The sequence below is a fragment of the Protopterus annectens genome, chromosome 1.part0 (genome assembly GCF_019279795.1).
Source record: "Protopterus annectens isolate FY-2018-M chromosome 1.part0, PAN1.0, whole genome shotgun sequence".
NCBI classification, from domain to species: Eukaryota; Metazoa; Chordata; order Ceratodontiformes; family Protopteridae; genus Protopterus; species Protopterus annectens.
Window position 1 is genome coordinate 1,209,561,287 of NC_056725.1, and position 21,572 is coordinate 1,209,582,858.

Consider the following 21,572-nt stretch of genomic DNA (forward strand, 5'->3'; position numbering starts at 1 on the left):
GGATCAGGTCCTCACTAATATGGGGGAGTGCTGCACACCCCCCCCCCCCCACTGTAATGCCTTTCCTGGTAAGGTCAGACCACAAAATGGCCCCCTGTAAGTAAAAATAAAATCTGGACCCCCAGTTAAACCTGGAATATTCAGGAACTAGTCTAAGGCTAACATCCTGCTATTAAGTGATAACCTGGCAAAATTTCAAGCCCCCATAAACCCTGAGAACACTGCTGCCTATGCAGAACTTTTCACAGAGACCCTGTGCAAGTATGTTAATAGCTACATAGAGGCAGCTGTACCCACCAGGAAGAAGTACAGAACTAACTCAAAAAACAAGCCACCCTGGTGGAATCACAACATCAATAGGCTGTAGAACAGAATGAAGAAAATCATAGCAAATTTAAGAGGTGCAGCACCCAGCAGGATAAAAGCACTTACATCAAACTAAACAAACATCTCAGAGGACAAATAAAGTCTACCAAAGCCAAATTAGAGGTGAATCTGGCCTCCTAGGCCAAAGAAATCCATAAGGCATTCTTTAGCTATGTCCACAACCTCAAAGGCAATACACAGTTGCGTGCAGAGCTCATTGTAAATGGAGCCACGTATACTGAGCCAGAAGATATAGCAAAGCTAATGGACAATAAATACAGCTCCAACTTAATCCCCTCTCCCCCTCAACCTTCCCTCAGGAAATACCATCTAATATAACTCCCTTGCTATGACTAGGGAACAGGTTCTTAACACTCTCTCTAAAGGCTCTTGCCTCCCCAATAGTGCCTTTTTTAGGCAAAGTTATAAGCACAAAATTAACAACTTGAAAAATTCTTCTAAATGAAATTTTAAAGTTTATGCTGCTAAATGCTTGGAGTCTTAACATGAAACTGCATGCATTGCAAGCATTCCTTGCCCTGGTGGATGCTGACATTTGTGCAGTCACTGAAACCTGGTTCAAAGCTGTGGAGAGCACTCCAGCTTTACCAGGGTACTCATCCTATCTTACTTTCAGACCCCAAACGGAGGGCTACAAAACCAAAGGAGGTGGAGTTTCAATATTTGTCAAGGACATGCACACTCCCAAGCTGGTCAAATGGTATGACGTACAGGAGACACTCCAAGTGCAGTTAACTGTTGACAGAACACCTGTTCAAATCATAGCTATCTACATGGTTATGACTCAGAATGCCCACTACATTTATCTGGACTTACTTGAATCCATCAAGATTCAACCCTCTACCATGATTCTGGGTGACTTTAACTACCCAACCATAGAGTGGAAGACCTATTCTAGCCCAAACATGAATGCCCAGACTTTCCTTAATTTCGTCAATGCCAATGCATTGGATCAGCTGGTCGAAACCCCTACAAGAGGTGAAAATATCCTGGACCTGGTCCTAACCAACATGAGTAGGCAGTGTAGCACCCCTGAAGTGTCATCCTCCTTGGTAAGATCCAACCATAAAATGACCATTTTCAAAGTCACCATCTCCCCTGACCCCCCCCCCTTGTCAGGGCCCCCCATCAGGGTCAAACAAAAAACATTTTCCAAAGCTGACTACAATCTTCTGAGAGCTAGTATAAGCAGCTTCACAGCCACCATCTCTTCAGTTGAAACTAACAATAATACCCAAGCCTACACCAAAAAACTATATGAGCACCTACATAGCTGTATAAACTCAGCAATGCTTGACAGGACCAAACCATCTTCCTCAAGGAAGAGTACACCTGTTTGGTGGACAGCAGCAATAAACAAACTCAGTAATAAAAGGAAAAAGTTGTTGTTCAGGACCAAGAAGGAACAGGTGCCAAGTTGGAAGCAATCGCTCCTTTGCCTGAACAAGCAAATAAGGTCACTGGTGAAGTCCTCTAAAGTTAACTTCGAGTCCAAATTGGCCACATCCACTAATGACAACCACAAGGCCTTCTTCACATATGTCTACAGTCTCAAAGATAACACCCAAGTCTGCTCTGAACTGGTGGTCAATAACACCACATACACAAATGTTGTAGATATAGCCAACCTAGTAAAAACTTCACTCCCCTGTCCCCCCATCAGTAAACCAGGACATCCCCAGCACCTGCCCCCCCCTCCCCTCATCACCAGGGAGCAGGTCTTTAATGCCCTCTTAAAGGCAAAAAATACAGTCTACATGGGACCTGACAAAATCCCTGGCTATATCCTACATGAACTCAGACATGAGCTCTCAGCTCCATTAGGCACCCTATTCAATGAAAGCCTGAACACCGGCTTCATCCCAGTGAAATGGAGGACAGCCACTGTCATCCCTCTACACAAAGATAGAGAGTCCATTGACCCAGGCACTTAAAGGCCCATCAGCCTAACTAGCCTGATCTGATCTGCAAGCCTATGGAATGCATTATCATGGACCTTATAAACAAGGACATTGGCAACCTCCAAACTCTTGACCCCACACACTTTGGTTTTGTCAAAGGGAGATCATGCCTGTTAAACTTGGTTGACTTCTTCGAAACAGTCACCAAAGCCATGGATGAGGGGAAGACAGTACACATTGCCTACCTTGACCTAGTCAAAGCCTTTGATATTATCCCCACTCGGGCATAATATATAAACTCTCCCAGCTAGGCATTAACCCGTATATTACCAGATGAGTAGCTAACTGGCTCACTGATAGAACCCACTCAGTCAAAATAGGGGAAGCCATGTCTAGTAGCAGATCCATAATGAGTGTGATACCCCAAGGATTGGTCTTGGGTCATCTACTATTTAGGATATACTTTTCTGATGATCAAGCCAAAACCAGTGGTCTGCGGCTTACCAAGTTTGCAGATGACTGCAAGCTGGGTGCTGTCTTAAATTCCCATAGTGATGTGAACATCCTCCAAGAGGGCCATACCCAAACTAATGACTGATGCCAGAAGCATGACCTCAAACTGAATGTCAAGAAATGCATCATCATCCCCTTTGAGGAAAATGATATCCCCACTAATTATCACATTAATAACAATGTACTAAGTATGCAATCAGTCATGAGGGACTTGGGCACCCAGATTGATAGTAACCTGACTTTTGACCACCACACTACCTCCAATGTACGGAAGACTTTCTACATGGCCCACCTCAGAAGTAAGGGTATTTTGTCCAGGAACAAAGAGGTCATAACATCCCTGTACTCCTCCCTTATCAGACCCATTATCGAGTACAATGCCTCCTTTGGCATGTACCTTGCCAAGCACATGCAGCAGTTGGAGAGACCACAGAGTTTCCTGACCAAGAAAATCCAGGGTTTCAAACACCTATCCTGTACAGGTAGGCTAAAAGCCCTGTCCTTCTACTTAGTCTCATACAGACTGCTCAGAGGTGACCTGTGTCTGGCATACAAGGCCATCTCAGGCCCAGCCTTGATGGAGTTGCTGCATATCCGTAAGTCAAACTCCACTCATGCAACCTGCATGCAAGACCTCAGCTTGGTCTGTGACATTAATAGAACTTGTTGGTGGGATAGATTTGTGTCCCAAAAACTCCCCCATCTGTGGAATAGACTCCCTCTACATGTCAAGCAGAGTACCTCTCTAGCTCTCTTTAAAAGGAACCTGGATGACTGGATGGGAAACAGAAAATACACCCCTGGGATCCCACCTGTGTCTCTGCTGGACAGGGAAAACAGGTGCTGACTTTGTGGGAGCATGAGTGAAATTCTTCGCTAGGCTTATAAGGGCCTCCAGGCCAATAGCCTAGTATCATCCTATGAACCTATAAGCCCAAGAACACGGCATCAATGGGCCCAGACAGTGTCCCAGGATGTCTTCTAAATAGCATGAAACATGACCTATCAGGGCCTCTGCAATTGCTATTTAACTATAGCCTCAAAACAAGCTTCATGTCACATGAATGGAGACCAGCAACAGTCATCCCTCTGCACAAAGGTGGGTGATCTACAGCCCATGGAAACTACAGACCCATAAGTCTCACTAGTCTTGTATGTAAACCATGGAAAGAATTATCATTGAAATGATCAACAATGATATAATAAACCTCCAGACACTGGACCCAACCCAATTTGGTTTCGTCAAGGGCAGATAATGCCTACTGAACATGATGGACTTCTTTGAGAAGGTCACCAAAGCAATGGATGAGGGCAAAATGGTTTGCACTGCCCACCTTGACCTGACCAAGGCATTTGACACAATACCCCACTTGGGCATTGCTGACAAACTCAGAAGTTTAGGTACAAACTCATATGATACCCGTGGATAGCCAACTGGCTCACAAACACGACCCAGGAAGTTAGAATTGGGGATTCCACCTCTACAAAGAGGCCAGTCACAAGTGGAGTGCCTCAGGGATCAGTCCTTGGACCACTCCTTTTTGGTATTTACTTCTCTGAAGTCAAGGCCAATGTCAGTGGTCTCTGGCTGGCTAAATTTGCAGATGATTACAAATTAGGACCTGTCATTGAATCCCACACTGACAAAAATGTTCTCCAGGAGGGGCTGACACAGACAAACAACTGGTGTCAGAGTCAAGGACTAAAACTAAATGCCAAGAAATGCATAATAGTATCTTTCAGGAAGTCATCCACACCTGGTAACTATCATATTGACAACACACCCCTTAGAGTTGACCCAGTAGTCAGGGACTTAGCGACACACATAGATAGTAATCTAGCCTTTGATCATCACGTGTCTACAGTAGTGCGGAAATCATTCTATACTGTGCAACTTATAAACAAAGGTCCAGTGAAGTCATTGTTCCACTGTTTTCAGCATTCATTAGCCCTATCATTGAGTACAATTCCCCCTTTGGTATGTACTTAAGCAGGCATATGCAACAATTGGAATGTCCACAGAGGTTCTTCACTAAAAGAATACAGGGCTTAAGTAAAATGTCCTGTGCAGACCACCTCAAGGCTCTGTCCCTGTATTCTGTCTCCTACAGGCTTTTGAGGGGAGATCTATGCCTGACATACAGGGCATTATCAGACCCCATTCTAATGAACCTCCTGCATATCCACAAAACAAACAGTACCAGAATTACCCATTCTAAAGACTTAAACCTTCCCTGTGATATAAATAGGACCTGTTGGAGAGACAGGTATGTATCCCAGAGATTACCCCATCACTGAAACAGGCTCCCCATCCATGTGAAGCAGAGTTCCTCCCTAATGCAGTTCAAGTGCAACCTGGACAACTGAATGGGGAACAGGAAATTCATCTCTGGTTTGGCACCTATGTCTCTAATGGACACAGACAACCTGTAAATGGTTCATCTCCCAGGCCCTAGCTTGTAAATGTGTCATCTCCCAAGCCCCTGCTTACACTTATCAAGGGTATCAGAACTTGTTGGAGATTTAGGATGCATGGCTAGGCTTAAAAAGGCACTTGTGGTCCTTAGCCTAGTAAACATCTATAAACGTATGAACCTATGATGCTTGGCTTAATGTATTTATAATGGAAAGAAAGCTTGAACTGGAAGAGTGGCACACACACCATTCTGATAGGCTGAACAAATGTGGTGGGTGCAGTAATCTATAATTCTGACAGCATTCAAGCCTTCATATACCAGGTCCAGCCATCTATGGCTAAAGGAAGAAAGTCATTGATGGTTAAAATCATGCTGCATTGCCAAAGTGATAACTGACTGACTAAATTTACCAGGCTTTGTGATTTATTCATATTCTACTGTATGACACTTTTAAGCAGCTTGATTCAAATGTCAAGTCAGTGTTACTGCAGATGAGAGTCTTTAATGTAAATTGGTTGGATCCAGATAATACTTGCTCTCCACTTCCATGTTTCTGGATCTGACTCCAGATTTTGTCCTAAACCCATAGAGACAATTCTTGGACAAGTGCTTCCAGACAACTGGACTACTTCACTAAAAAGATCTGTACCTAACGAAGCAGGCTGTACAATCATGGATGTTATCTGTGCTAACAGTGTAATCTATATGGAAAATGCCTTTTATAAAGCGTTAACACATATTCAGAGTTGTTTTTATAGCTGGTTGCTTGGTCATTTGTCATTTCATGGAAATTCATAAGCCATATAGTTGAAACCCTTGATGTCCTTAAAGGGTCATTTGTATATATCCCATAGGCCTCTGTTACAAGAGGTTTAAGGTATCACATGGTGAAAACTCTGGCTTGGTTAGGTTTTTCTTGTAGATTTTGCTTGTGAAGAAACATCTGCATTAAGTGGTTTAAGTTTTTCCATTTTACAGGTCACAACTCATTGTTTAAAGTTTGTGTATGACTCAATACTTCTTTCATGGCAATAACCACTGGTACTGTTTTGAGGAGATTTGACTGGCTGCATTCTCAAAATCTCCCAGGTGAAGTGAAAACTGGCATTTTGAATTCTCCCTCTATCCAGATGGATAGATATTTAGTTTTTTGGTCCTCCTGCTGCAGATGTTATCAAAAAGTGTGGTGAGAAGTGTAAGATGATCCAGGGAATTTCTAAGATTTTTCATCCATACTTTTCCAAATTTTCTATGGAGTTTTCTAAACCCTCATCCAGTTTTGCTGAGAAACAAAATAAACAATCAAAGTAAAATCTTGGTAAGTAGATATTTAAGAAAAAATGGCAAAAGGGTTCCAAAAAGAATACAACCCCCCCACACACACTAGGGACAGTCCAGCAAGCCAGAATGACTATTTAAGAGACCTTGTACCCCCCTACCACCCTGGAAGTCTATTTTCCCTTGCAGATGGTCTGAATCCCCACTTTTCTCTTTGGCAACTGGCAGTTTTTGACACATGGGTTCTGAAGATCATTCATCATGGCTACAGACAGCAGTGAGAAGAAATTCTTCCTTTCCAGGGGATAATTCCTCATTTACCAGAACAGGCTCCCCTGTTTTCTCCTGTTCTTCAACACATTTTGTGTAATGGACTGATACAGCCAGTCTCTCCTTCTCAGGTTGGGAAAGGTTTTTATTCAAGGATGTTTTAGTGCCAAAGAAAGAAAATGCATGGAGATCAGTTTTGGCTCTTTCTGTTCTAAGCCGATTGGTGAAAGTGCCCAAGTTCAAACTGCTGTCACTTCATAACCTGTTATCCCATCTTCTTCATTTAAGTTTCCTGGTAACACTAGATTCTGTGTTCCTGGTCATATTATCAGTTCTTTGCCTTACCCTTTGGACTATCCACTGCACCAAAAGTGTTCACATAGTGTCTAACTCTAGTTATAGCTTATTGCAGGCTACAGGGCATCTTCATTTTTCCATATTTAGACAACTTTCTTATCTTTGCAGAGTTTTTTCAAAGTGTTGGGAATCTCTCACCTGGGTGAGAAATCTCTGACACAAGCTGTGATTCCAAGAGAACATTCAAAAGTCTTTTTTGACTCCTTCGCACATGACTGTGCTCCTAGGGTGCCTGCAGGAGCTTTTCTTCCATGGGCAAAAACATCTATACATAGATCTAGTAATAGAGTTTTCCACTCAGACTCTGGTCACTGTGAGGGAATATTTCAGAATTTTTTGTCTCATGGCATCTATGATTCTCATAATACTCATGGCATCTATGACTTTCATAATACCCCTGGCAAGACTCCACATGAGAAAGAAACAATGGTATCTGAAGTCTCTTAATTGTGTTTGGTCCCAGCACCAACATTCATTATCTTTTCAAGTCCCAGTTCTGGGATTTGCAGACGAGAATTCACCTAATGGAGAGAGAAAATATCTCTGAATCCAAATCTCCTCTTCTCCCATCCTGTTCCAAAGTAGTTAGTCACAACTGACTCATTGGACTTTGCTTGGGGAGGGGTTCCAGGAAGGAGTGCAAGGTGTTTGGGACACTAAGGACAAATGGAAGCACAAATATAAAGGAGATGCTTGCTCTGATCAAAGCAATCAAGTCTCTGAGTAATTTTTGCTTCCCTACACCTCTTCAAGTTGTTACAGATAATATCACAGCCATGTTATGCATCAACAAGCAAGGGGGGGCCATGTTAGCTTGGTATGTAGCTTCACAGCACAGTCTAACTTTACAGGCATCCTAAATCCCATCAGAACAAATTTGTGTAGTTGTGGCAAGTTGAACAGGACAAAGGCAGACCCTCGTGAAAGGAAACTGGTTCAGTGGGACTTCCAAAAGTTGATCCATCTATGGGGAAACATCTAGTAGATCTCTTAGCCTCCTCTATGACCAATCAGCTGGCAAAATTCTGCTCCAGGACTCAATGCAAGAAGGCCTGAAAGACAGATACCTTTTCTTTCCTTTGGACAGGAATGTTCCTGTATGCTTTTCCACCATTTCCACTGATATCTAGGATACTTCTGAAGTAGGAAAAAATCCCAAAAGATCCCTGAGATGACTCTCTTCTGCCCAGGCAACAGTGGTTATCCCTTCTTTTGGAACTGGCCAGGGGCAATTGCCACAAGCTTCCACACAGACTAGAGCTACTCACACAAGAATAGGGGTGTTTGACACACCCCAACCCCAGTCACGTTCAACTAACCGACTGAATTATAGTGACTTAATTTCCTTTAGGCACCTATTTACTGAGGACATGCAGCAGGTACTAATGGAGACAAGAAAGCCTTCTCCTAGAAAATCACATATTAGAGATGGAAGAGGTTTTCTAGTTGGTGCCAACAACATAATACGCAGCAATTCTGGGTTACTGTTTTCCGAGTTTTACAATATTTGTGTGGGTTACTGTCCTTTGATCTTTCTTACTCTTCCATCAAGGTTGATTTATTGGCTGTTTTGGCATGTTTGCGCATGGATCATCTTTCAAGTCATTCTCATATGAAAATGTTTTTGAGAGCAGTTTTACATAACAGACCTCCAAGAAAATTGGTGGCACCTCCCTGGGATCTTAATTTTGGGTGTTAGAGAAGCTAACACTTGCTCCATTTGAGCTAGCTCATTTGGCTGACTTGAAGTTGTTAACATGGAAAACTGTTTTATCGATTGCTCTGACCTCTGCAAGAAGAGTGTCTGAGTTGCAAGCTCTTATGGTGAGTCAGCCCTATCTCATTTTCTCCAGAGACAGGGTTTCTTTGAGAACTAATACTTCTTTTATGCCTAAAGTAGTATCTGAGTTTACCTTAAGCCAAATTATCCATCTCCCCATTTTCTTTCCTGAACCAAAAAATGAGGGAGAAAGGATACTCCATACTGTGGATGTCCACAGACAACTCAGATACTATTTTGGCAGAACAAAATCTTTCATATCTGAGGATCAGTTAATCATTTCTTGTGAGGGTAAGAAGACTGGACAACCTAAGTCAAAATAAACTATATACAAATATTTGCTTTGTGATATCCACAACACAACTATTGCAGGCAGGGTGAAGCCCCATTCTACCTAAGCCTTGGCTTCATCTTTGTTTTTGGGAAAGGGGTGGATTTTAGAAGTATTCTAAAAGCAGCAATTTGCTACTCTGTTCATACATTTACAAAGCACTACCAAGCATGATGTGTTCTCTAGGTCTGATCAGGCTTTGCTAGGACCATAATCAAGGGTCTCCTGGGCCCTTCCTGTCCTGCCACCAACTGCACTAAGTGAGTGTCATCTGCCCATGTAGCTATGGCTACTGCAGCAATGGTTTATATGATGAACATAGTGCAGTTATGTAAGGAAACTTACAGTGACAGTAGATATTTGAATGATCACTTATTGCAATAGGCACTCCCTCCCTCCATCCCTCTTTTAGTTTTTTTGATTATTCAAATGTGCATATATACTGTATATCTATATCTATATCTATCTATCTATATATATATATATATATATATATATATATATATATATATATATATATATATATAGATACACACACACACACACACACACACACACACACACACACACACACACACACACACACACACACACACACACACACACATTTTTGCTCCTAGTTATGTCCTCTCAGAGCTCAACCTCCATCTGTCATTTGGCATGAAAGCTCTGAAAAGCTTGACGCTCACTTCTATGGTTTAGGCAGCTCAGTTCCAGCTGCCTAATGGTTTGAGAGTGTGGATATGCCATTGGTTTGAGAGTGTGGATATGCCCTGAAGCTTTGGAAGCTGGTCAGCTGTTATAGCCTTTGCAGGATATAACCAATATAGCTAAGACTACTACAGTAGTGATTACATGAACATGTACTGTTATTTTACTTACACAATTGTACTTTCCATTTATAATTATAAATAACCCTGCATTGCTTTTTGATAGACTTTGTTACCCATTTGCTTTGTTTTAAAGTCCACATTGGTGGATGCAGTGAGCAGAATCTGGTGCACCATTTTCTCTCCAGACAAATTCTTGTGCTACATATCACTGCATAAAGTCTGAAAATTATCCTGAGCTGTGAGCTGTACTTATGTTGTGGTGTGAAGTATATTCTGATGGTGCTGAGATTTCTGCTATTATAGAGCTGTTTCTGCAAATGATGGCCACTGCTGGGAATGATAACAGTGACTAGATCCATAGCAACACGAAAAACAAAGTTGATAGTTATATAACTAAACAAGGAAAAATCTTTTTGGATACTTAGTTACCTTTGAATGCTTTGTGTAACAGGACATTTGAGACCAGATCAAATCAGCAAGAGTTCTTTCCACCCAATTGATGGACACGCCCCTGAAGGCATTTATGGATATGGCTGGATATGAATATAAGGAATATAATAAATTCAATAAAGCCTTATTTGCAAGAGCAGGTGTGACTCCAGAGGCACAAGCTCAAAGCTTTCATAACTGGACATTTTCTCATAATGAAAATATACGATCACATTTATTCCCTAAGATTCAGAAGAAAAATCACTGCCAGCATTAACTGGCCAGTGTGGACTCTGTAAATTAGCCTGATGATGATAATCTTCATTTCAGAGACAAGGTAAAGATGCACCAGCAAACATGTTATTAACAGCTAATTACCATGTCTCTGAATTGCACACTTCTTCATCAGACCTAACCACATTAATGCTTCCCTACCAGCCTGTGCATCAGAGTTGCACAGGCACCTCCCAAATGCACATATTCACACATGCACACACACACACACACACACACACACACACACACACACACACACACACACACACACACACACACACACACATGCACACACACAGATACCTATGCACACACATAAGCATGCTCACACACTCACAGACATTCCCACGTGCACACACATCTGTGTTGCCATGCTCCTACAGACAGATGCACACATACTGACATAGCAGTAGTACCTACCTGTAGTCATGCTATGAGCTGCAAACAATCCAGAGGAGTGATTGCATGTACACCATCAAACGATGGTGTACAGTTTTCCTCCTTGTGAAAGAAACACATCTGTAGAGCAAGATAATCACTTTACTATGTTATGCTGGTGCTAGGACCATTTCCAGGGGGAGCACATGACTAATTAGCATTATGCAGGCCCTTTAACTGCCATATTTGCACGTGATTTCACAGGAGAGACTGCTGTCCATTTTCTGGCCAGTGCCCAAGTAAAGCTGTAGTAGGAAAACAGTGTCTGAATCACTCAGGCTTACTCCTGTGTGGAAACCTTAGAGTAAAGACTTCTGCAGTGAGACAAGCCTTTTTGAATCTAAGGGTATGTAATTTAAAACACATTCTCAGATTTAGTTGGATCCTGATATCAGCATGCCAAAATGAAAATTTAGGAAATGCTAGTCCCTGATAATTTCAAACAAGCTTTATCTGTTATATTGTGGAAATGAACATTTCAGAGCAGTCTTAAGGATCCTGAAACCCTGTGTTAAAATCTGACTATAAACAGATTACTAATCATGAAATCCTTTTTTTTTTTTCAAGAAAACAAATCAGGAACCAAGCGAGTAGCTTCACATTCTTTTTATTATACACTTCTGGTACCACATTGAAGGCTTTTTAGGCGAGGTACCAGAAGTGCATAATAAAAAGAAGGTGCAGCTACTCGCTTGGTTCATGTTTTGTTTTCCTGAAAAATTTATGGTGCACGTTGTGGTTTGTGCTTGAGTACTTAATCATGAAATCCTCTAACTTAAATGTAAAAGAGTCATGTACGTAAGCCTTGAACTAACAATAACAACACTTTTGCAACCATAAAAGCATAACCATTGATATGTATGACAATACTGATGTTACTCCTATAGGTTCATTCATGGGTTTGTACTATGCGAACTGTCTTTCCAGGTCATTTTAAACATAACCAAAGTTTCTGTTTATTGGTTGGATTTACATATCACGTTAGTATTTAGATTAATCTTACCACTTCCGTGGGCTATATTTATATTATCTCTAGTGATAACTGGAGTCATACCATAGGTACTTTGAAAGGCCACAAGCATGGCTTAAAATCATTTATGAGCTGCCTCTGGCCATTAGTAATACAGGGGCTGCCCTGGGATAAATTTCCAACTTCCTGTCCATACAGCCAAGTTGTGCTTGTATTTGGACAGTGATGTACTTTGATTTACATGAATAGGCAGTCTGTTTCAGGGCAGTGGTATCCTCTGTGAGATATACGTGTCTCTCCAAAATGATCTTTTAATATTACAGAAAAAGTTTAGATTCCTGGACAGAGTATTTCTGATGCTATTGACTTGCTGATCTGTAGTAAGCCCATCAGCATTGGGTCAGAGGATGCCTTATATTCTAGACACAAGATACATCTTAGCAGTCTGTAAGAGTGTGGGTAGACTGACAAGGCTTTGAGGTGGCCAGTGTAAGGTAAATTATTTAAGCCTAGAGTCCTTTTCATAAGGTATCCCTATGTGTGCTTCAGCTGTTGCATGTTTCTACACAGATACATGCCAAAGTGGGAATTATACTCTGAGAAAAGGGGGGCAATGACATCCTTGGACATACAAGCAATCTATTTGTTAATGAATTGCTCAGTATAGAGGGATTTACCACAGTGGACATGTGTTGGCCGAAAGATAAGTCAATATCCCCATAAGTTCCAAAATCCTGAACAAATGTGTCAACTCTTAGGGCATATTATCAAAGTGGTAGTTCCCCAGGGTAGATGACTTCCAAAAGGATATGATAATGCATTTTTTGGCATTTAGTTTCAAACCATAATTATGGCACCAGTTATTTATCTGAGACAAGACTTCCTGTAGGATGGCTACTTCTTTTGGGGATTTGATAACTGCACCTAGCTTGCAGTCATCTACAAACTTAGTCAGCCAGAGCTCTTTAGTATTGTCTTTAACTTCTGAACAGTAGATACCAAACAGGAGAAGTCCCGACACAGAGTCCTGGGTGACTCTATAAATTGTCTGCTACAGCAGAGTCGGCCTTATGTTCTGTTATTATACCACTGCTGAGATAATTAAGTATAATGTTCTAACTGGCAGCAGGGAATTAAAAGTATTAATACATTTTGGTGCCACATCAGTGCTTATTAAATCACAGTTGGTCTATAAAAAGAAACTTGCCAGTAAAAAGGCAGTAAAAGTAGTGTTGCATACAAAGAGCTAAGAAGCAGTATCCCTTTATTCAAGTAGAATTTGAAATGTTGTTTGGGAAAATTATTCACCCTGTTTTTAGTGATCCCGATTTAATATACAATATGCTAATAACAAAATATTTCCCCACTTTAAAGACTTATGGTACCTGTGGGAGAGTGGACTGCTTTTTGATGAATTATTTTAACAGAATGGGGAGTGGAACCAGCAATAGACTATGTATATAGATACACCCTTACTTAACACGGGAAGGGAGGAAGTGGGGTTGAGGGGGTGGGGATTAACCATCCAGTGAACATTCATTACAGTGGATGAGACCCATAACAATCAAGCAATAGTGTTAGAAAGCCATATAGTGTGTAAACATGGCAGAGGGTACAGACAGAAGAACCTACTCCAGTTAAAGAGACATATTAGTATCAACCATTAATAGAGCAGTGTGAAAGGGTCATACATTTCAAGGAAAGGGGGATATACAATAAAGTACAGCTGCCTGAAAAAGCTACAAAGTACTACTAAATCTCAGAACCAATAAATGGAAGACACCAACTGAAACAGGATATACTAGAAGAGGCATAGAAAATGCACAACCTGATCAGAATTCTGAACTTTCTGTCCAATCAAAACAGAAATGCCCTGAAGTGAAGAAGAGGCAGAAAGGTAAGATAGAGGACCCACCTCTCATAGGTTCATAGGTTCATAGGTAGGTACTAGGCTATCGGCCCTAGGGCCCATACAAGCCTAGCCAAAAAATGTACCCTGATTTTGCCACCCAAGAAAATTATTTTCCTGTGCCCCTGTCGAGCAGAGCCACAGAAGTGATCCCCGGGGTGAATTTCCCATTTCCCATCCAATCATCAAGATTTTTCTTGAACAGTGCTAATGAGGAGCTCTGTTTGACATAGCTAGGTAGTCTGTTCCAGAGTATGGGAAGTCTCTGAGACAGGAATCTATCCCTCCAGCATGTTCTGTTTATTGTGGTGACAAGGTTTAGGTCCCTAGAGCGTGTAGCCCGGAGGGATTGGGATTTCTTTAAGTGGAGCATGTCCAACAGCTCTGGGTTTGACATAGCTTTGTATGTTAAGCAGAGATCGCCCCTGAGTAGGCAATATGCGATGGTGTAAAGCTGTAGTTTTTTGAGATGGTCTGCATAGAGCATCTGTTTGAGGCCAGTAATCCTCTTTGTGAGGTATTTCTGTGGTCTTTCCAGTTGTTGTAGATGTCTTGTGAGGTACATACCAAAAGGGGCGTTGTACTCTATAATGGGTCTAATGAGTGATGAGTAGAGGGGAACAATGACCTCTTTTTTTCTGGATGAGAATCCTTTTGTGATGAGATGAGCCATGTAGAAGTATTTCCTGACCACTGTGGCGATGTGATTATCAAAGGAGAGACTACTGTCCACCTGTGTCCCAAGGTCTCTTATCACATTTTTGGCATTAAGTAGACTACCAGCTATGTGGTAGTTCATGGGTACAGAGTGTTTACCAAAGGGGATGACAATACACTTTTTGGCATTGAGCTTCAGGCCTTGGCTTTGACACCAGGTATCTGTCTCAGTGAGGCCCTTTTGTAGTTTGTCCACATCGTTAGGAGTTTCGATTATGGCTCCTAGTTTGCAGTCATCTGCAAACTTTGTTAGCCAAAGACTTTCTGTGTTGGCCTGCACTTCAGAGAAGTAGATACCAAACAGGAGAGGATCCAGGACTGAACCCTGTGGTACTCCACTTGTCACTGGTCTGATGTCGGATTTGGAATCTGCTACTTTCACAGTGTGGGTTCTGTCCATCTTGTGACATAGGGATTTATACCTAGTTTAGTGAGCTTATCTATAATTCCAGAGTGGGGGATGGTGTCGAAAGCCTTGGCGAGATCTAGATAAGCTGTGTGAACCATTTTACCCTCATCTATGGCTTTGGTGACTGCTTCAAAGAAGTCAATCAGGTTTAGGAGACATGACCTGCCTTTTACAAATCCAAACTGTGTAGGGTCCAGAGTTTGGAGATTATCAATGTCTTTGTTTATGAGTTCCACGATGATACATTCCATGGCCTTGCAGACCAGGCTCGTCAGGCTAATGGGGCGGTAGTTACCGGGGTCCATTGTGGCTCCCCCTTTGTGGAGTGGGATAACCGTCGCGGTGCGCCATTCAGTGGGTACAAAGCCTGAGGTGAGGCTATGATTGAGGCTATGATTGAACATGGTACTTAGGTAGGGTGCCAGTTCATTCTGTAGTTCATGTAGAACGCAGCCTGGGATATTGTCAGGTCCCATGGATGCTGTGTTCTTGGCTTTGGAGAGTGTGTTTTTTACCTGTGCAGCTGTGATTATAGGAACTTTGCATTCTTCCGGTATAGAGATGGGCCCTCTAGGGGGTGAGAGGGAGGTAAAGTTAGCACTGAACCTATCTGCTAGGATGTTGGCAATATCAGTTGGTTCTGTATATTTAGTGCCATTGTGCTGTAACTCAGAGCAGATCTGAGTGTTCCCATTTAGATTCTTGACATAGCTATAGAATGCTTTGTGGTTGTCTTTAGAGTCAGTGGCAATTTTGTTTTCGTAACTAGCTTTGGAGGATTTTATGAGGGATCTCAGCTTCTTACTGAGGTTGACCAGGGAGTTCCTCCAGTCATGGGATTTTACTCTTTTTTGCAACAGTTTCTTTCTTCTGTTGTAGAGTTTGTTTATGGCAGAGGACCACCAGATTGGCTTCCTTTTTTTGGAGGATAACATCTTGGTTCTATTAGGGATAACATGATCCATGCACTTGTATAAGTGCTTATAAAGTACATTTGTGTAGGATTCGGCAGTCATACCTCTATTGTCCGTCTGCATGGGTGTCATGAAGTTTGACACTTCTGTCTTAAGAAGTATGAAGTTGGCTTTGGAGAAGTTTTTTACAATGGTTTCCCTAACTGGGGGTGGGGGTGGGATGTGGATATCTAGGCTGATTAGGTTGTGGTCGGATCTGACCAACGAGGAATTGACCTCTGGTGTGGAACACCAGTTTCCCATGTTGGTAATGACCAGGTCTAGGATATTGCTGCCCCTGGTGGGGGTGTGAATAAGTTGATCCAAGGCGCTGGAAATTATGAATTCTAGAAAACGTTGAGCAAAAGAGTTGGTACATGAGTAGTTTTAGTCATGTACCACAGAAAATTGTTGTAAGCGACGCAGTACATTTATACCTACTAGCTTACCTGTACTGACTGCCTTTCATGATATTTGTGAAATGGATTTGAGAAAGTTATATTCTGACTGTTCGATATTAAGACATTTTAATTTATCTTATGAAGAACATATAGCCTTAAAATCACTACAATGTAATAATAATATAATTATCAAACAAGCCGACAAAGGGGGTGTGGTGGTTCTTATGGACAGACCAAAGTATGTATGCTCTGTTTTAACCATACTTAATGATGTTAAGGCATTTAAACGTATTTTGTTTTCTGATGTTAAGAAGTGTATTAGTTATATTAATATGGTTATTTATGATTTACAGGTTAATGGTGATATTGACTTGGATTTATTTCACTTTTTTACTGTACCTTGTCCAGTAATTCCATGCCTCTATGGCCTCCCTAAAATTCATAAATCCATGCTAGATCCCCCAATGAGACCTATTGTATCCGGGGGAGGTTGGCTTACTGAACCAATCTCGATTTATTTGCAGAAACAGTTACAACCTTACTTATTGAAATGTGAAAATGTTTTAAAAGATACTACTAATTTTTTACTGAAACTCCGACAGTGGTCTAATAATCTAAGCAATGGTAAATTGGTGCAGGGTGAAGTCTTTTTCGTTACTTTAGATATTGCTTCCCTGTTTACTGTAATACCAAATTAATATGGTGTTGAATCCATTAGAGAGTTTCTGACTTCACAAACATGCCTATTAACTCATAAAGTTGAAAATATTTGTTCCCTCTTGGATTTGGTCTTAACTAATAATATTTTTCTGTTTGATGAACAATTATATTTACAACTTACTGGTGTAGCTATGGGTACTTCGGTAGCGAATACCTATGCTAACCTGGTCCGGCATCAATGGGAGAGGACATATGTTTGTAGTGATAGGAATCCCTTCAATAAGTATGTTAGCTTTTATCAGCATTTTGTAGATGACTGTTTTATGATATGGAATGGATCTCTAACTCAACTTGGTGAATTTATACAATATTTAAATAGAACAACTGAATTTTTGAAATTTAAGATGGATGTTTCGGATAACATGATTGTATTTTTGGATGTTAGACCAAGACTTGTAGATGGCTTTGTTCACACTAGTATTTATAAGAAGGAAGTATATTCTGGTAGATACTTACATTCTACCAGTATGCATGCTTCACATGTATTTAAAGGTGTAGTTACTTCTCAATTTAACAGAGTCAGTAGGTTGAATACTGATGATGCTAATTTTAGTATTCAATTGAATGAAATATTTAATGAATTTTTACTTAGTGGTTATGATGAAAAGTTACTATCTGACTTGAAAACTAAAGTGATAGCTGACAGAAAAACTATATTAAAACCTATCTACTTAGATGGAAATTTTGAAACTGGCAAAAATGGACAACAAAAGTCAATGACTAGATATATTACTTCTTTTAATGTTAAGACATATTTAGTTAGACAAATTATACAGAAAAACTGGACAATCCTGATGGCATCAACGGATGTTAAGAATGTTTTGGGTGAAAGACCTTATTTTTCTTATAGAAATATGAAAACGCTAAAACAGAGATTGTGTTACAAAGATTTCCATACTTTTTCAAGTCCTACTGTCGTCAAACCAGGCACTTATAAATGCATGAATTGTACTTGTTGTGTGGATATTTTCTGTGTAGGTAGTCACCAGTTTAGACATCCTACAACTGATAAATTATATTGTTTTGATTTATTAGCAACTTGTGTTACAACTTCTGTGGTCTATATGGCTACTTGTGCCAAATGTCCCTCATTTTATATAGGGAAAACCACTAGAAAACTAAAAGATAGAATTATTGAACATAAATCAGAAATTAGAAGATCTGTTGATACAAATGCATTATATAAGCATATAGCTGAGTATGGTATGGAGCATAGATTTCATTTTAGGGTTATTGATATTGCACGGCTAACTTCTAGGGGTGGGGACATTAATAACATACTTGAAACGAAAGAGTATGAGTGGATACTTAAGTTGGCCTCAGACCACCCCCCAGGCTTGAATGATGTGGTTACATTAAAACCTGTCCTTGTTAGGCTACAACGCACTAAATTGCGTTGAATGTTTTAATAATTTCATGTATAATTTATGTTATATTATTCCTCCACGAAAAAGCACAAACTATTGAAACACACAACAAGACGTCACCTCCCAGTCAAGCAGGAACCAAGTTTCTATACTGAAGAAGCTGTGGTGTTACTACGGTGAAAACGCTGTTTCTTGTCATAAATAAAAGCGTTATTTGGTACATACTTTGGATTTGTATCCCAATAATTTCATAGGATTTACAACTTTGAACTTGGTTCCTGCTTGACTGGGAGGTGACGTCTTTTTTTATGTTATATTATATATAAAAAATAATTTCTTTAAAAAACTTTTTAAATTTTTTTAAGTTTTAATTTTTGTCATATGACCATTGGACTGCTGGTCATGTGATTTTGACCTGTATTTAAACCAATAGTGGTTTGTAGTTGTATGTTATGCACTGAAGAAGGGTTTTTACCTGAAAGCTTTGCTGTTGTGTCATAAAGTGGTTTTCTCAACAAGTTCTTTTGTTTTATTTTGATATATCTGTCTACAGCCTGTTTTATTCACATGAGTAGTTTTCACAGTTAATTGTGGGGTAGTTGAAATCACCCATTATTAGGGTGTTGGGTTGTACCCTAATACTTTCCAGTGTATCAAGAAATGAGGAGTGTGAATCCTGGGGAATGGTGGGGGGTCTGTAGCAAGCTACAATTTGGATTGCGGTCTAGCCCAGAGTTAGTTGCACTTGGATAATCTCGGATGCATTATGCTGTGCAACTAGCCTGGTGATGTGGATATCCTTAATGAATATGGACATGCCTCCACCTTTAGTGCTTCTTTTCTGGGTTAGGTGGCCGAAAGGTGTGGTATGAATTGAAGCCTGGTAATGCAGGGGTGCTCTCTGGAGCTTTGAACCAGGTCTCTGTCACTGCACAGATGTCAATGTTCTCCATTTTAAGGAGTGTCTCGAGTGAATGCATTTTAAGGTTTAGACTTCTAGCATTGAGTAGCATTACCCTCAGATTTTGCTTGCTTGTACCTGTTACGGTGGTGAATTTGTCATTTGAACCTTGCCTAAAAAAGGCACTATAGGGGTGGCAAGAGCCTTAGCCAGTATCCGGAATCCTAAGAGTGACAGGTGCAGGCCATCTCTGGCAAAGCATCGTGGACTGTCGATCATGTCGCCCCAGGCAGACAAATACTGGATCCCCTTAGAATGACACCAGAAGCTTAGCCAATTGTTGAAATCAATCATTTTGTCCTTGTACTGTGGTATCATTCTGGGTGATGGCAGGATGCTACTCAGGGTTAGGGTCATACCTCCCTGGGATACAAGATCGGAGAGCTCCTCCATGTCTCTTTTCATGAAGTCCAGGGAGGTACGTCTCAGGTCTTTCACACCAACATGGACAATGACAGTGTCATATTTGTACTTATTGTGGAGTGACCTCAGTGCATGCATTATGTGGTGGATCCTGGCATCTGACAGGCAGCTGACAGTAACTTTCTCCTTGTTTAGTCTAGTGAGTGGAACATCAGTGTGCCTGACTATAGAGTCACCTATGACTAGAGTGTTGGGTATGTTGTTATGCCTTATGGGCTGTGGTTGAGTGGCACACTGAGTTTGTGGGCTATGTGTCATTTGGTTGTGTTGGGGGGTGGAGTTTGCTTGCATTTATGCTTTGGATGTCCCTGATGTTTGGGCAGGTTTTTATTGAGAGCCTCCGCGAATGTAGGTGTGTGTTTTGTGTTTCTATGTGTGTGTTTGGTGGTGTAGGTTTTTAGGGACTATGTGATGAGTGTTTACCTTCTCCTCTTGACTGTCTAGTCCATTCTTGGGTGAAGAGAGCTTTGCTTCCAGTTTGGCTATATAAGTGCATCTCTCACAGGTTGTAGTGTTGGGTGGTAGGAGGAGAGGGTTGTCAGTGTACATGAGGCAATTGCTGCATTGCCCTAAGATGCCCAGATTCATCAGGTAGACAGGATAAATCACTGGGAGATGACCCTTAGACATGCCTGGATAAGTGCCTATTTATTAAGTACTAAAAACTGCTTTCCACTAGACAAGTGAGGAAAGTTGAGTGCTGTAGTAATTTGCAGCTTATGTAGTGCTTACAATGAGTTCTGAACAAGTGCTGAGTTCAAAGAAACAGATTTGAGTGCTGAAACTAGAAAACTGGCTAGTTATAAGAAATAAAAGTAAGCTAGAAGGCTTCCCTCCAACACAGAAGGGCTTGGGGGGCGCAGAAGCCTACAAACAGTCTAGACCACTTAACAGGAAAGGCAGGAAACAAGCTTAAATTTTTTTTTGTTCTCTTTCCCAGATGCTCTCTTTGTACACAGTAGGAGTGCCTGAAATCAGAATATGATCTCACTGCACTCAGTTGAGTGAGCAAATGAGATGGGCCCAGATGGAGTATCCAAACACAAATTTACAAGAGGGGCGGGCAGTTTCAAAGCCACTAAGATTAACACCAAAACAGAAACAGAGGGTGGGAAAACTAACTGAAGAACAGAGTCAAAACTTCCAGTTCAGTTAATAATCATGCAACACAATTTAATCAATTTAAATACTGTATTATTTGAAAAAAAGTGCAGGTAAAGGTACTTAAATTCTTTTATACGTCCAGTTGAATACAGCTAGATCTTATCTCTTAATAAGAAGGATCATAATAACAAAGAAGTAGTACCTGGCCAGACTTATACACCCTCTTTTATCAAATAAAAACAGAATATCAAATAGAGGAAGACTCTAGAAAATATCTAGCTGTAACTGACACTGTGGATTAGCCCTAGTAAAGGGTGAAGCAATGTAAAGATGAAATAGTTATTAAAAGGGTGGTGTTTGGTCACTCTGAGAGAGAGGATAACAAAAGGAAGAACAAGAAAAGGAATGGATAGCACAGGCTGAGAGTT